We start from the raw sequence: 17,265 nt of genomic DNA on the forward strand, positions 1-17,265 counted from the left end.
AGGGCAGGTTCAGGCTTTTTTGATGTGCCTCGAGCCTGCGGTAGGCACTGGCAGAATGCCGAAAGTGTCCAGCAATTTTGCGGGCCACCGCAAGCATCTCCTGCACACCCCTGTCACTCTTGAGGTAGTGCTCCACCACCAAATTAACGGTGTGGGCAAAACATGGGACGTGCTGGAATTTGCCCATATGCAATGCCCGCATAATGTTACTGGCATTGTCTGACACCACAAATCCCCAGGACAGTCTAAGTGGGGTAAGCCACTGCGAAATAATTACCCTCATTTTCTCTAAAAGGTTGTCAGCGTTGTGCCTCTTATTAAAGCCTGTAATACACAATGTTGCCTGCCTTGGCACGAGCAGACGTTGTGTAGATGCTGCTACTGATGCAGCTGATGCTGTTGCTGCGGAAGGGGATGCATCTACCCAGTGGGCTATCACAGTCATATAGTCCTTCATTTGCCCAGAACCACTTGTCCACATGTCCGTGGTTAAGTGGACAGTGGGTACAACCGCATTTTTAAGAGCACTGAGGACACTTGCTCGTACTTCTCTGTACATCTTTGGTATCTCCTGCCTAGTGAAGTGGAATCTCAACGGGATTTGGTACCGGGGACACAATACCTCCATCAACCCTCTAAATCCCACTTCACTGATGGCGGACACCGGGCGCACGTCTAACACCAACATAGCAGTTACAGCCGCAGTTATACGCTTTGCAATAGGGTGACTACTATCGTATTTTGTGGTCATGGCAAACGACTGTTGGACGGTCAATTGTTTTTTGAAAGACGTAGCGATCTTACGACTTCCCCTCTGGGAAGATGACCGACTAACAGCAGCAACAGCAGCAGTGGCAGTAGTAGGCGTACCGCTGCAGGATTCCTCGGATGAATCCCGTATAGAAGAGGACTCAGTCTGGCTGGTGACATGGCCTGCAGTACTAAATCTGATGGAGATCGTGGAGGAAGTTGACGAGGAGGGTGTTGGTGGTGTGTATCCAACAGGACCAAGGGATTTAGGTGTCCCTGTACTGATGACGGTTCTAGGCCCAGTTCCTGAACTAACCACTGAACTATGAAGGTTATTCAGGTGACGTATAAGGGAGGATGTCCCTAGGTGGGCAAAATCCTTACCCCTGCTTATTTGAGATTTACATAAGCTACATATGGCCATACATTGGTTGTCCGGATTTGGATAAAAATAACTCCAGACTGAAGCTGTTTCCCCCCCTGGTGCCTCATTTACAATAACCACATCACCATCCTCATCATCAAGTTCCTCCACAGCGCCAGCTACATCAATAGCCTCCTCCCGGTGTACAACATTGACACCTTGATTATCCAAATCTGGATCTACACTGTGGGTGATCCTTCCAACATATGCAGAGGGTGTGCTGCAAATGCTGGATGGAGTCACCTCTTCCCATAGAGTGATGTGAAGGTCAGGCTTCACAACCACCAACACCCTTGGACTCGCCTTGGGGATTTGTGATGTCATCTGTTTAGAAGGCAGAGTTATTTGCGGTTTTGTTGTTGTTGCTGACAGCATAACTCTCTTAAATTTTTTGTAGGGGGGGGGGAGGAGGAGGGCTTATATCCTTGGGTGAAGCTGGACCACTAGTCATGAACACGGGCCAGGGCCTAAGCCATTCCTTGCCACTACGTGTCGTAAATGGCATATTGCCAACTTTACGTTTCTCCTCAGATGATTTTAAGTTTCTCTTTTTGCTACTTTTTGAGAACTTGGGCTTTTTGGATTTTACATGCCCTGTACTAGGAGATTGGGCATCGGGCTTGCCAGACGACGTTGATGGCATTTCATCGTCTATGTCATGACTAGTGGCAGCAGATTCAGCATTAGGAGGAAGTGGGTCTTGATCTTTCCCTACTTTATCCTCCAAATTTTTGTTTTCCATTATATGTAGCACAAGAGAGCGTACCCCTAAGCCACACACACTTGGCAAAGCCTTTAAAAATTATATGCGGCACAGGAGAGTACCACTGGACTTATACTGCTGAATCAGTGAACTTTGTAATATATCAGTACCACTGGACTTATACTGCTGAATCAGTGAACTTTGTAATATAGCAGTACCAATGGACTTATACTGCAGAATCAGTGAACTTTGTAATATTGCAGTACCAATGGACTTATACTGCAGGATTGTTTTGGATATTATTTTTTTTTTATAATTTTTTTTTTTTTTATAACTTTTTTAAAAAAAATTTATAACTTGGGAATAATGGGGAAATAACAATGCCCTTAGAAGGACAGAGCACAGGACACAGCACCACTGGACTGAACAGGACACAGCACAGGACCCAGCAGCACCACTGAACTCAGAAGGACAGAGCACAGGACACAGCACCACTAGACTGAGCAGAACACAGCACAGCACAATACAGAACTGAACAGCACAGTACAGCACAGCACGAGATATAGCAGGACAGAGGACCACCTAACACAACCTCCCTCTACCCTGATCAATGCCCGAGTTAAGATGGCGGCGACTAGCGGGGAATTTATAGGATCCGAGTATCGCGAGATCCATCAGCGGGATTATGACTCAGAGCCTTGGTTTCAATTTTGCAATTGGCGGGAATACCCGGATCTGTCTCGGATCCGGCTTGGATCGGCAACATTCGGGTGGGCTCGGATTTCAGATATCCGAGCCCGCTCATCTCTAATGATAATACACAAGAATACTCTTATATATAGAGTATATAGTTCATGTTCAGACCAAATACCAGAATGAAGAAGAAGTGTGAATGGGGTGTTTTGAGTATCACAGGAATAACTGATGTTCTGGGATTTTCATACACAGCAGTCTGAAAGGTTTACAGAGAGTGGCTATTTTATAAAGAATTGGGGCAAACTTTATTATTTTATTTAATATTGGGGGCAAATATTATTCTTTCATTTACCAATAGGGCAATCATTAATCATTTAGTTAAGAATGGGGCAATATTCTCTCATTTTAACAGATGTAACACTTGTAGTACACAGTTTTGGCACTAGAAGTGATAGTATGTACTGGCAGCCAGGTTCTATGGGAGCCATAGTTCTACAAGGTACAGCATGCAAAACACTCATGGACGCTTGCACTGTATTTGGACACTATTACCCCGGTACCAACCGGCCAGAGGTAACAGGAGGGCTCAGGACTACTCAGCACTGGACAGGTACTGTCTAAGATAATGTAAGGAAGTTTGTTTTCTTTTAACTTTAGTTATTTATTTTCTCTATTTTTTTCTCAGTCTGTCAGTCAAGACAGCTCAAACGGTATGCATCTGTGTGAACCATGTTCTTTTTCTTTTTACTGAAAACTGTAGATTTGCCATGCTGTTGGGCCAAATGCTGCTTATACATTGAGCAGTTTCTGTACCACTCATGTAAAAAAAATCAGGATGGCGGTTTTGGTTTAAAACGACGTGTTTTGACTTGTGGTTTGCCCTTTGGTAAATCTTTCAGTTTACAAACCGGACATCAGATCGTCAGAAAACCTGCGGTTTAAACAAATAGCATGTTAGTTATTCTACTCACTAATCTCACTAATTCCTCATTCCTCTATGCCTGCAGTCTCCAAACTGTGCGCCGGCAGCTCCCTGGGGTGCCGCAGAAATCACACAGGGGTTCCGCAGCCAGGGCCGGCTGTGAGTGCAGTAGGCAAGATGGAGGAGGGAGATGGCCAGGAGCCCCCCTCTACCAGTCTCCCCCAGTTTCTCTGCCTGCCTGCCAGCCAGCCAGCCAGCCAGGCGCCCCCCCCCAAGAAAAAAAATTACATTTCCGGCATGTTATATTGTGAAGGGGCACATTGTGAAAGGGCACACTGTGATATTGTGAAGGGGTCCATTGTGATATTGTGAAGGGGCACATTGTGAAGGGGCACATTGTGATATTGTGAAGGGGCACATTGTGAAGGGGCACACTGTGATATTGTGAAGGGGTCCATTGTGATATTGTGAAGGGGCACATTGTGAAGGGGACCATGTTATATTGTGAAGGGGCACATTGTGATATTGTAAAGGCGCACATGTGATATTGTGAAGGGGCACATGGTGAAGGGGCACATTGTGAAGGGGCACACTGTGATATTGTGAAGGGGTCCATTGTGATATTGTAAAGGGGCACATTGCATTGTGAAGGGGACCATGTGATATTGTGAAGGGGCACATTGTGATATTGTGAAGGGTCACATGGTGAAGGGGCATACTGTGATATTGTGAAGGGGCACATTGTGAAGGGGCATACAGTGATATTGTGAAGGGGCACATTGTGAAGGGGCACATTGTGAAGGGGCCCATGTGATATGATGAAGGGGCGCAGTGATATGGCGAAGAGGCGTAAATACTTGTTACGTTATTTTGACCCAACTACTTAAAAAAACTTGTCTACCCAGTAATTATATTGGCTTAGGGATGCCTTGGGAAAATTATGGAGGCTCTAAGGGTGCCTTAAACTGAGAAGGTTTGAGAACCACTACCCTATGCTATTTTAGTATATTCTATTCACAGTGAAACATTGTGCTGAATCAATTTAATTTTTGTCTTATTGATCAGTAAATTGTTCGCAAGCCGTATGTTTGCTGCAGGGAAAATCTGAAAACAGAAAAGTATCAGAATAACAGGATCTTTTATGTTTATTTTTAAACAAAAATAAATCCATTTGGAAAACCAGCACTCATGCTTGCAATCCAATGTGACTAATGTGATATTGCTGAAACTCACAGTGTGCAGTCCCGCTAGTCACGTTGGATGCCTCAGGTGATAGAAAGGAGACACTTTTCTTTTTAGCTCCATCCCCTACTAAGGACATTTAGCCTGGATGCTGATTCGTTTGATTAGGATGCAGCTCATATTCTAGGGTTCCAGGAAATCAGATTAGTAAATAAGTCAGCTTTTTTGACAAAAATGCCTATGCCATTTCCATTGCAGCGCAGTATCCACCTACCAATGCCACTCCGACCAATAAACATTGAGTACCCTCGATCACATTGTCAGGGCCATTCCTGCTATGAGCTTAGTTTTGTGTCTCTAGCAGCACAATTATAGGGGAGCAGAGGCAATGTTATCACCTAGCCTCCTAGCTCCCAGACTGCTCCTGCTCCCCTTTCTTCCATTCCTCCCTAGTGCCTCCTGTAGAGATGAACATGGACGAGGCAGTGCAGTGATATATAGACAGCTTTCCTGCACTCCCTGACTGTATGAGCAGCACAGTGACTGACAGCAGAAGTACATGTATCTGGGAGGAATATTTCACACCAGAGTACAGAGGGATGTTGCATTTTTCAATAGTTTGATATTGGAGTAACTGACTTATAAGAATTAGTTAGCGTCTTCAATCCATCTTCAATCCATTTGAAATACAATGATGTAGAAAAACACTTGCAAATAAGCACAGTGTGTTACATATTTAATGCAGGTTGTTGCTCCACCAGAGACAGATGTACTATAAGTGGTCATACAGAGTGAGGAAATATCTACCATTTCTGTTAATATGGATAAAGTAAGGTACATACACGAAAAATATCAATATCAAAATATCAATATCAATACATCTTAAAAATTCTTATAAAAAGCCAAGTGTGAAAGAGAACAAAATATTTGTTTTTTGTAGGTAAGTAATGATGTTAACACACAACTGCTGCTGCTTGAAGTGGGGTTGTGAAATATGTGAATAAGAATATCCAGCAGTGCTGACAGTACATTGCTGCCAACTGTTTTCCTTCTCCATATAAATATCTGTAAATATCTCAATCATTTACCTAATAAGTCCATTTAAGCATTTCATCGTATTAGGTGACTATGTGCAGAGAACAAACATGTAGTTTAAATGCTGTAAAACCACTTATGGTACTGTGAGCTCTGCTGTAGTGTTACACCTTCACAAAGTTTAAATTGGCTTAATGGAGCTGTTAAGTAATATTATATGTTAATAGATCTAATAGTCCATTGCTCAAATGGTAAAACCTTAGGTGTGACACTGATATCAAAGGAGGGGTGAATTGGCCAAAACTCTGCCTCTGACAAAGCACCATTAGTTAATTTAATAGTGAAAATTAGATAAGCTCCCACCGGTCGGTTGGTATCGTCATTCAGCTACAAAACTGAAATTTTCAAATTCAAATTAATATTTTTCTGAACCTCTGATTTTCTTCTAAACTTGCAAGCAGACATGAGAGCGCTGATATGGTCAGACTCAGTGTAAGAGCAGCAGAGGTTGCTGCAGAATTAGCCATTTGGCTGATTCTTCATTAGGTACAGAAGTTCGTCAACACTATCTAAAGAGCCAACAGAGCTAGTGAGCAATTGTAGTGCAGAGCTACAGTACCTAACACCATTAAAAACATTCAAGCACACAAGTCGAACCACATTTTTTAGAAATTAATCTGTGTTTAGTATGGTTAAGCCTACTGCTGCTGATGAGTGTGCTGAGCTCAATTAGTCATGCACAGGTCTACTACTCTTGCCTGCATTTATGAACTTCCAAGGACTTCGTGTAATAACACCAATCGGCAACTGGTTACTGATGGGCATTTTCTGAACAGTTAACATTTATTATAAGCAAAAGCGCATATAAAGGATTACACTAAGGGAACATGCAAAAGTGCTCTATTGTGATGTTGCACATATGTTGGCACTGAACAATAGGAAGCGGTGGGAAGCTCAGTACTTTCTCTGGTTACTGCAGATTAAGCTCATGAGTGCTCCTAGTTTTGTACCTGTGAAAAAAAACATACTCCATCTTGGAGAATTTGATTATTTAAATGAGTTATTGGGGAATGGGGTAAGGTGCATTTAGTGGATTTAGGGAGGTTTTCCTGTTTTACAGGTAGCCGCACAGCCATTTCTTTCCCATAAAAAGAAATGCATTTTGCCCCTTGAGTTGCACTTTTGCGGATGCACTTCAACCAATGTAATAAAAACCTTTATGAACATATAATTGACACTTTGTTCTCATGATCAATTTAAAAATGAGGCTCAACCAAGAACTATTTTAGGAGAAAAATGTAAAAGTTTAAAGCAGCAAGCCTCAGAAAAAAATTAAATTGTTTTTGTTCTTTAACATAAATCACTGCGGTAGTCTATAAGATGAATGTTGGTATTTACAGCTTCCCTTTGTTTTGTTTTTTACTTAGGCTATTAATGATTTATAATTCTGAATTACCATTAATTTCAGTGTACAAATAAGCTATCAAGTATTTGTGTGCTACATGAAAAAACACTCAGTATTTAACTTATGTGCAAAACAGAATACTAATTTGTAACATGGTTTTGTCCAGGAAACTGAAATAAGAAGTTTCTTCAGTTAAGATCCTTAATGAATCAGGCCCAAAGTTCCTATATGTAAAATCCAGAGAGATTATTTTTGTCTTTATACTTTTAAACAATCTCCCCCCCCCTATGTCTCAGTTATACACCTTCTATTCCTTGGCAGTTTAAGAATGATGCATAAAAATTATGTATATGGTTACAATGTCTGTACAAGCCCTTTTTATGGTCTACTGATGTTCATATAGCTTCCGTTTAAAAAGACATTTAGCTCTTGGAACATATTGAATATTACAGTTACATAACAACAGAGCCACAACATAGCCACAAAGTAAAGGATACGATGGGGATAGATTGGTTAAAAATGACATTTTCTCTATGGGACCTAAGACTTGTCACTCCAAAGGCTGCAGTATTTCATGCACAGGTTACATCTATTGCTGCTTTTTGATTACTGGGGACCCCTTCACACATCATGAAAGTGTCTTAATCTACAGGATCTTGAAAAGAATAACTTGTGATAGTAACATTCTGGTTTAATTAGTCATATATACGTGCCAAACGTAATATGTGGGAAATGTGAACATATTGCACTCCATCATTTATCAATTAAAAAACGCTTTATGCAATACTGCTTCATTACTAGACAAAATGCACCACTGATTGCTAGTCATTTTGTCCAAATGGGACAATCATTTGATTGACATCATTTATGAGACTTTCGCTGTCTCCTGTAGAGCAACCCAAGAGGGGGCATTTTATTACAAAAGGAAGGATACAGGATGCATTGCTTGAACTCTTTTACACCAGTGGGACTGGAATTCAGCCTATCATTCTCTCTATTTTAACTCATTTTAGTGAAATTAATTATTTATTTTTCCCTTTTAACTTTTCTGTAATTTAAATTTTTCTCTCAACTCTTACTTATAAAAGTATATATATTTTATGTTTTGCTCTTTATCTGTTGTAGCCATACATGATTTTTTTTTTTCTATTTAGCCCTATATCTGTTTGAAGCGTGTGTGTGTGTGTGTGTGTGTGTGTGTGTGTGTGTGTGTGTGTGTGTGTGTGTGTGTGTGTGTAAACAGAAGGGGCATTTCATGGTGCATAAAAATAGTTATTCCACAGATTGCTTTTTTTTTTTTAAACACAGTATTTGTCAGGCGCCTTCCCGACTTGTCCTCTTCTGCCGGGGATGGACTGCGTTCTGTGATCCCTGTGCACCCCATTGCTAGGCAACAGGGCGCCTCCGCTCTCATCTTCCGGGCCCGGCATTAGGGGCACATGCGCGTCCGTTGCTATGGCAATGGGACACTTTTACTCCGTTTCCTGTCTGCGGTCAGCTAGTCTGACCGCCGAACCACTGTCCACCAATCACATTTTAGTGGCCTCTATTTCAGCAAGGCTCAGGCACCATTAGGGTGTCAGAGTATCTAGGTCTCCATGTGCTCCTGCACTCCTGTATATGTTACAGCCTCCTGCTGATTTCCTGTGTAGCGACCCGGCTTCCCTGACTCTGCTTTGGATATCCCTTTGGCATGTTCCTGCTATCTGGTTTTGACTCCTGGCCTCCTGACCTCACTTGTCCACACGGTTAGACCCCCGCCACCTTGCTGGTAGCTATCTTGGAGGGCCCCAACCTGCACACCTCTTGCTGCGAACCCCAAATTCCCTTGCGGGGGTCCTTGGTGAAGACCAGAGGCGTGTTAGACTTCACGTCTCCTTGGTTAGCAGCGCCAATACCTGCAGGTGATCTTCAGCCAGAAACACTCCGTGACAGTATTGTTCCTGATACAGGAAAATTCACTCCCACCAGACCCTCATGCCCTAATATGTTATGTAAAACCTGGATATAGAATTACTAAAAAAAAACATGTTTGGTAGCAGGTTTAAACCGCCACACATTGCCAGCGGTTTAATACTCCAAATCTTTGCATTTACTATAGAGCGATTAGAGGCCAGGATGTTACATGTCTGGCGATGTGTGGTGGATTGAAAACAGCTAAACCACCGGTTTAGTCAAAACTGTCATCAAAAACACCAGAAAAACGGTCAAGTTTTTTTTATCCCTGCTTCTGAAAGGCTAGATTGCTCAAACATGCTGTTTCAGCTATCTTGCCATTCAGAACATAAGAGGAGGCATTTATAATTAACTTATAGATGCATATTTTATTTTCCATTAAATAAAGTGGGCAATATTATTGTATTATTTTATTATGGGGGGTACTATGCCACATGTGTGTATTATTAATAATTATAATCCCCATTAGCAATCAAACAGTATTGCTTAGTTAATGGTATTATTATATTTACCCATAATATTGCATCCTTAATATAATGACAATTTCAATTTGCTACATAAGTTAATTATAAATTCAGGCCGACGTACAAAATTGCACCGACGTACATTTCCTCACTTGTCTCAAAATATCTCCCAACTCTGTTCTGCACAAGATGTGCGTCTCTCTTCTACTCGCATCACATCCTCCCATTCTCAGTTACTGGACTTATGATATTCCTCATCCACCATCTTAATCTCCCTAGGTTACCCTATTACCACCCTCTACACAGCTAACACAAGACAACAACCCTCTGACCAACATTGCCACACACAGAGCCCACTCAGTACTGTTACCTTTGTATTCTAGCTGGTCCATTGTGCAATATACTGTACCACATGCCCTTGTGTTTCTAACTCCCATTGTCCTATAGATTGTAAGCTTGCGAGCAGGGTTCTCTTACCTGTCTGTCTGTATGTATTACCCAGTATTGTCTTATTAATGTTTGCTCCCAATTGTAAACCGCTACGGAATTTGCTGGTGCTATATAAATAAATGTTGATGATTATGATTTTGCCCCTTAATCAGCATGCAGTTTGAGCAATCTTGCTTCTTACAACCACCTCTTTTTTCTGGCTGTTTTTTTTCTTTCAGTTTTCCCAGCGGTTTGTCAAACAGCAGCTTAGTAAATTTGGTTGTTTGTATATTGATTATGTTAAAAATCGTGATGGCGATCTCTATAGTGGTAATTTGCTAATCTGTGGCTTTCAGACTTTTAACTGCTGGTTTGGCTTCTGGTAAATCCAGCAGTTTTAGAAACTCCCAGTCAGAGACCAAATTTCCCAAATGAAGTTAAAAGTGTATTGAACAATGATAGAGGAAATATATGAAGGTCTGTTGACCTCCATTATAGCATGGGGATGGTGAACTGGGCAAGTTGAATGTAAACTGTACTGAAATAGGAATCACAGGTTCAAAAGCTGGAGTGGCACTAAAACCTGAAATACCAGGGAGTATATTTACTAAACTGCGAGTTTGAAAAAGTGGAGATGTTGCCTATAGCAACCAATCAGATTCTAGTTATCATTTAGTACATTCTACAAAATGACAGCTAGAATCTGATTGGTTGCTATACGCAACATCTCCACTTTTTCAAACCCGCAGTTAAGCAAATATACTCCCAGGAATGAGGGCCAGGGAGGCTTGAAATGTATCCATTGGACTAGAAAGATGATAAATAATAAATAATCAGGTCCTCTTTATTATCCTGCTTTTCTACTCATTCAGAGAGATCCTATACTGTACGGACCAGTAATGAAATGTCAATGTGGTCCACTGCCTAAGCCCAAGCATCCAAAAGTGTTATGACTGGTTTTCCAGGGGCAGTTACAAAGGCCAAGCAGTGAGTGTGCACTTTAAAATACATCAGGGGGTAAATGTATTAATGTCCGGATTCTTCAACTCCGGCGTGTTCAGCGTCTTTGGCGATTAAATTTAAAGCGGCGCTGCATTGTAAAGGGAAGTTTCCCTTTACAATGCAGCGCCGCTTTAAATTTAATCGCCGAAGACGCTGAACACGCCGGAGTTGAAGAAGCCGGACATTAATACATTTACCCCCAGGTGTTCTTGTGCAAATGAAGCAGTCACATTTGTGGAAATGGTCATATACCCTGTATAATTAGACCTTAGTCATCGATGTTTAAAAAAAAAAAAAAAACCTGTTTGATTCTATATCATAAACAATGTTCTCTGGTAGAACATACATTTATTAAACCCATTATACAAGGTTGTTCCTTGCCTTTTTCTTTACATGTTCAATGAAACAAAAATAATATTCTACACAGAAAACCTTATTTCTATGCATATTTTATTAATCTAAATAAGAACAAGAATACTCTAGGGAATGCATTCATGACAAATGGAACAATAATTGCATTGTGTTTCTAAGCACTAACTTTGAAAACAAGCTTCAAACAGGGCACAAACAGGGCACACAGCTTTTGTAGATTGTTACAATCATGGCTAATGTTTATTATTACTCTTGCACAAACAATATTTCAGCAGAAGAAGAGACCTGCCAACCTAAGCAGTAACACTCAAATAATATTTTAAAAGACAATGATTAAAGAGGACTATCATAAAGCACAATTGCAATGTGATATAGGTATTGTTACAAAAACTAATTTTGTAACATTATAAAACTACATTATAAGAAAAGGCAGAATTCTGCCACATTCATATCCTAGTCAGAACATGGGCGCACATACTTGTTTTTTTTAAGCATTTTATTTAATTTTGACATATAATAATTCACAAAACATCATCAATTGGGAAAAAGGGTCAGACAAGACAGAACGGGAAGTTCCAGTGAACTGTAAATATAGTGTTACTAAATATTCTCTCCAGGAATAACATTAACATTTGTTCTATTTAATCTATTTACTATTCAAACATTCATGTATTTTAATATATACAATTGAGCATCATCGAATAAAATGATCTTTGCACCTTCAAGCTGCATCATAGTGTGACTATTTTGAAATACAGTGGCTCCACCAGTCAATCAGTTGGAATAAAAAGGGTGCTATACACATAGACTAGACTGCAGCCTAGGGCACAAGGCTTTTGGGGGGGGGGGGGGGGGGGGGGAAGGAGCAACATTTTTTTGGGGTGGAAAATTGTGACACGGAGAAGTTTATATTAATTTTAAAATAGAAGAAAATAGTTTTCTACAAAGTAAAAAAGAAAGCATGAAAGAAAATTGCGGTAAAGTTTTAATCTTGATATGGTAAAGGCTGAAGATAATGAGTCCTCCTTGGGCAGGCACTTGAGGATATGCGAGTAGGAGAGACAAAGATGGCAAAAGGCGAAGACATGACAGACCCTTCACATCTTCACCCTTAGTAGCACTTGTTCATGCCTCCGTTTTCAGTTTAATGAAATCTAAATGAGTTACAAAGTCTGACGTGACCCTCTTAAAAAGCCAAGTGAAGCTGAGTGTTGAAAACCCAGTACCAAACACTGAGGGTTGGGGTGAAGGAAGCTTGATTTTAAATGCTGGACAAGTTCACTTTTATCTACCATGTATAAGTCAGGCATGGAAGGATTGGGAGGTGCTACAAGCATATTAGCCTAGGGTGATCTGAACCTTTAATCAGGGCCTGCCATCTCACTTTAGTATTCATTAATCCATTAAACTGCATGATGCGAAAACCATTAGCAAATCTATCACACCCATATTAAAGTCTCACCCATAGCGAGAGTGGCCAGGAGTGTTCAGATATAAAGTCAGCGCATCTTTCTGGAACTTTTATATCAAAAAGTGAAAAGATCCACCACCAACATTCACCAGCAGTTCCCAAAGTGTGCACAGCAGCTCCCTGAGGTCACAGAGTTGCTGTAGCCAGGACAAAAATAAAATAAAAGATTACTTACCAATCCGGCAGCGCCTGGCACCCAGCATCCTCCTCCTTGTCACATATTCAGTAAGGAGCCACGCAGAGAGGAGCCAGAACAAAGAAGATAGAAGAAAAAGAAAGAAAGAAAGCCAAGTAAAGCGAGTAAAGGAACAGAGGGGAAATAGTGATAGGAAACAGTGCTGGAGGGGAAAAGAAAGAAGAGGGTGCAGTGTAATGGTGAAGGGGCAGTGTGATTATGAAGGGGCACAGTGTAATGGTGAAGGGGCAGTGCGATTATGAAGAGGCACAGTGTAATGGTGAAGGGGCAGTGTGATTATGAAGAGGCACAGTGTAATGGTGAAGGGGCAGTGTGATTATGAAGGGGCACAGTGTAATGGTGAAGGAGCAGTGTGATTATGAAGGGGCACATTGTAATGGTGAAGGGGCAGTGTGATTATGAAGAGGCACAGTGTAATGGTGAAGGGGCAGTGTGATTATGAAGGGGCACCATGTAATGGTGAAGTGACACTGTGATCCAGAAGGGGCACAGTGTAATGGTGAAAGGGCACAGTGTGTTGATTTCTGTACACATTGTTTTATTTTGTTTGATCTTATTCCTCTTAATTATAGCTGTAAATTTTTCTTTGCAGAAATATAATTTAAATATCTAAAAATATCCTTTTCCCTTGGATTTATGTATATTATTTATGCACTTAATAAGTATTTTCTTCCTGACCTAAATACTTATTATTTATTTTGACCCAACTACTTATAAAACAGGACTGCTCGGTAAATATTTTGGAGGGGTGCCTTGAAAAATTTATGGGTGTCCCGAACTGATAAAGTTTGGGAACCACCGACCTACACATTATAAATATGAGTGTGTTTATCTGGTATTGTACACAGCGTAGGCACGTATCTTTCTTGCAGGTCTATTTTAACCTGGTGTAAATAAAACCTTAATGTTTTGTTTTTTTTAACCAATATAGTTACACCCCTAGAATAAGTTAAGGAGGAAGAATGAAGAATGTACCCCACTCCAAGGGATGCCTTATAGATGCCAGATATGAGCTGGGGATTTGTTAAATGCTTCTCCTGCAAACAAAGTATATCTGGGAATATTGTTTTAGGAGCTGAAACATTAAAGATCTTTTCACTTTATTATTCAGACTGCTAATATTCCATTGTATAATACTTACCTGTAATCCCCTCTGATGCCCGTCTACGTCACCTCTGCCTGCCATGTCCGTTTAGGCATCCAATGTACCTAATACACCATATTTTGCTTTTTTGCATTGAATAACTGAGCCATACAGTTACATATAAGGGTAACATCGTAGGAGTAGAGCACATAGCAACATAACACAGTTGTGACTTGATAGTACATTCAGCTGCATCTTGCACAAATGTACCAGGAGGGCTCTTGGCCCCAGCTACCTTCCTGATCTGCACCACAACACACAAGGGGGTAAATGTATCATACTCCGGTTTCTTCAACTCGTGGGAGTTCGGCGAGATGACAGCTAAAATTTAAAGCGGCACTGCCTTGTAAAAGGAAACTTGCCTTTACAAGGCAGCATCACTTTAAATTTTAGCTGTCATCTCGCCGAACTCCCGCGAGTTGAAGAAACCGGAGTGTGATACATTTACCCCCAGGACTGCAGATGAGGCAGGTGTCAGAATAACACACTGTCCGGGCATGTGGTAGGTTAAAGAACTTGCACACAAAGGAGGTGGTGCACTGTGAATAAATGTATTTAAAATTTTGAAAGGTACAACAGTGAAATAAATCTAGACCATCTCTATTATATATTTCACTGTTGTGCGTTTGAAAGTTTTAAATTCATTGAAAGTATCTGATGAAATCCAATTTCCACCACCTTAGAGGTGGAAAAATCAAGTCCTTTCGCGAAGAGAAAAAGGCTGTGCGCCCTCACTTAAACCAGGGAACACGCCGCATGCATGCTTATCCCACCCCCTGATCTCACCCATCAAAACCAAACCTTGTTTTTGTGCGGACACAAAAGAAGTAGCACTGCAGTCATGGCCAACTGGAACTGCAAATCCATGCCACAAACAGTAACTAATGTAAAAGTAGGTGATAACGCATGCACTGCACTTTAACAAGTTCAGAAATAAAATTTACTGTCCCATAATCCCCTTAATCCTCCCAACGCCTACATTTGACCAAAAATGTTGAAGTAAGAATGTCTTTATACACACATACGCTACATCTCTTAAAAGAAAGGCACTAAATTGTATCAGTCACAGTATGCTCACAGTACACTCAATATCATTGGTTCTTCCAGTAATGGAAAAAAGTAATTTTAGCCAAGACTATTTGTGCAGTGACTCAGTAGGCAGAGTACTGTGCTCGCCTCAGCCAGACTCTTACAGATTTCATTATTCTGTAGGTCTTATGCCAAGGAAACGCTTTGTGTGCTCATGTTCTGTCCAGCACCGACTCCAAGTCAAGATTTAAGAGCTGAAAAAAGCTACCAAGGGTTAGGACGTCTTAATCAGTAAAATCCGCTTTCAGGATTACATCTAATGGTAAGAAGAGCTCAAAATAACAACTGCCCTGAGATAGCCAAGTTTGCAAGGAAAACAAAGATAACTGGATAATGACAGTTAAAATAAAAGAATGCAATTCATGAAGCAACTGTAATTTGGAGTTTTACAGTCTGGGGGTAGCAGGATCATTGTTTTCTGAGTTAATTTAGACCCAGTAAGAATTATATAGAACCCTAGAGTCACAGTTCGGTAACTAAAGCTGCCATCTATTACCGATTTATTAATAAAATGCAGAAGTCTTAGTTACAAATATTTGCATATGATAAGCTCTCTGCCACTACAGAGCACTTCTACTAATAATATAGTCTTAATAAAACCTACTGGGAAGTATCCTGAAGCCACAGAAAGGGCCAGCACTCTCATACAGGCCACACCTATTTACATAAAGTGATTAAGCAACTTTCATTTTGTGCATCATACTAGAACTACTAAAACATTAATACCCACTAATATCTATCTATCTTTAGGTACATTGGCTAACTGGGTCCTGGGGTTAGCCCAGCCCTGTAATTTACCTGCACAAAACCCCTCTGCACAGATCTATTACACCCACACAGCTTCCATCACTGTACAGAAATGCCCCCCCCCATCCCCCCAATACAGAGTGCACACTCACATGCTGTACTCCATCTTACAGCGGCAATATAGAAATCCACTCAGTTGAGCATTCACACATAAAAATGTTCCCCTAAGCTGACACACACACACACACACACACACAGAGAGCGACCCTTAATTTAGACATACAGGGTAGGGTTATGTTTGATCCCCAAGGAAATGCTAATGCCACTGAGGAAGGGACTTATTTTAACATATTATCTATACACCACTGTTTAATATGTTGCCACTATATACATAAAAGGATGATAAACCAATACTCATTATCCGGTATAAAAAAGTAAAGGGTATAATTATCCTTTACCTTGTGTGCTACAGAAATAAGGATATACTTGGGGTACAGCAAATTAAATATTTAGCATTCATGGAATGGTCAATAAATAATGTGCACATTAGACACACCTGCCTTGCCTGTCCAACATATTAGTCCAAAGCCCACCATATACACTTACCTGACAACCCTATGCCCATGATATACAACCTCATTATGCCACCGGCTAGCCTGCTAATGTAGCCACAGCCCTCACCCATACTGTGACCGGTCCCATAGTGGGCTACCTTGTGCTGGGTCACCTGCATTTTTTTCGCTTTAAAATGTTCTTAAAAGCTGCTGAGCCGAGTCTTGCCCCCCAGGCTAAAATTTGCCAGCCCTCCCCTTTCCCCCCTGGAGCTGTAGCCTAAGGAGGTCATGTCAGCTCCCATTGCGAGGAAAAATAGGTGGTGGCTGTCTGGGATCGCCAAAAAGTAATTTAGCCTCAATATTGGCACATATGTCACAACACCACAGAGGATCTGACCAGCTAATTTACAACATTAAATTACTGCATTTGAATTAACAATGAAATATTTCAGTATTCTACTCCCACCTAGTGGTGGAATAAGAAGCATTCAGTTTAAAAAAAAAACAAAAACTGTGCTGTAGGTTTACAGATTGTCAACCAATAAGTGGCATTTAGCCCATAAACCTCTGGAAAGACTTGTTCTTATTTCTAGACTTTTGCTACTTCATCCTCATCTTTTATTTGTAAGGTATCTCAAAACTCTGCAGCTCCAGAAAGTTGGTCTAAAAAAAAAAATCACTCAAAAACAAATACATAGACACAGAACAAGTGAATATAAGGTTG

The sequence above is a fragment of the Mixophyes fleayi genome, chromosome 5, assembly GCF_038048845.1.
Source record: "Mixophyes fleayi isolate aMixFle1 chromosome 5, aMixFle1.hap1, whole genome shotgun sequence".
In the NCBI taxonomy this organism is placed as follows: Eukaryota; Metazoa; Chordata; class Amphibia; order Anura; family Limnodynastidae; genus Mixophyes; species Mixophyes fleayi.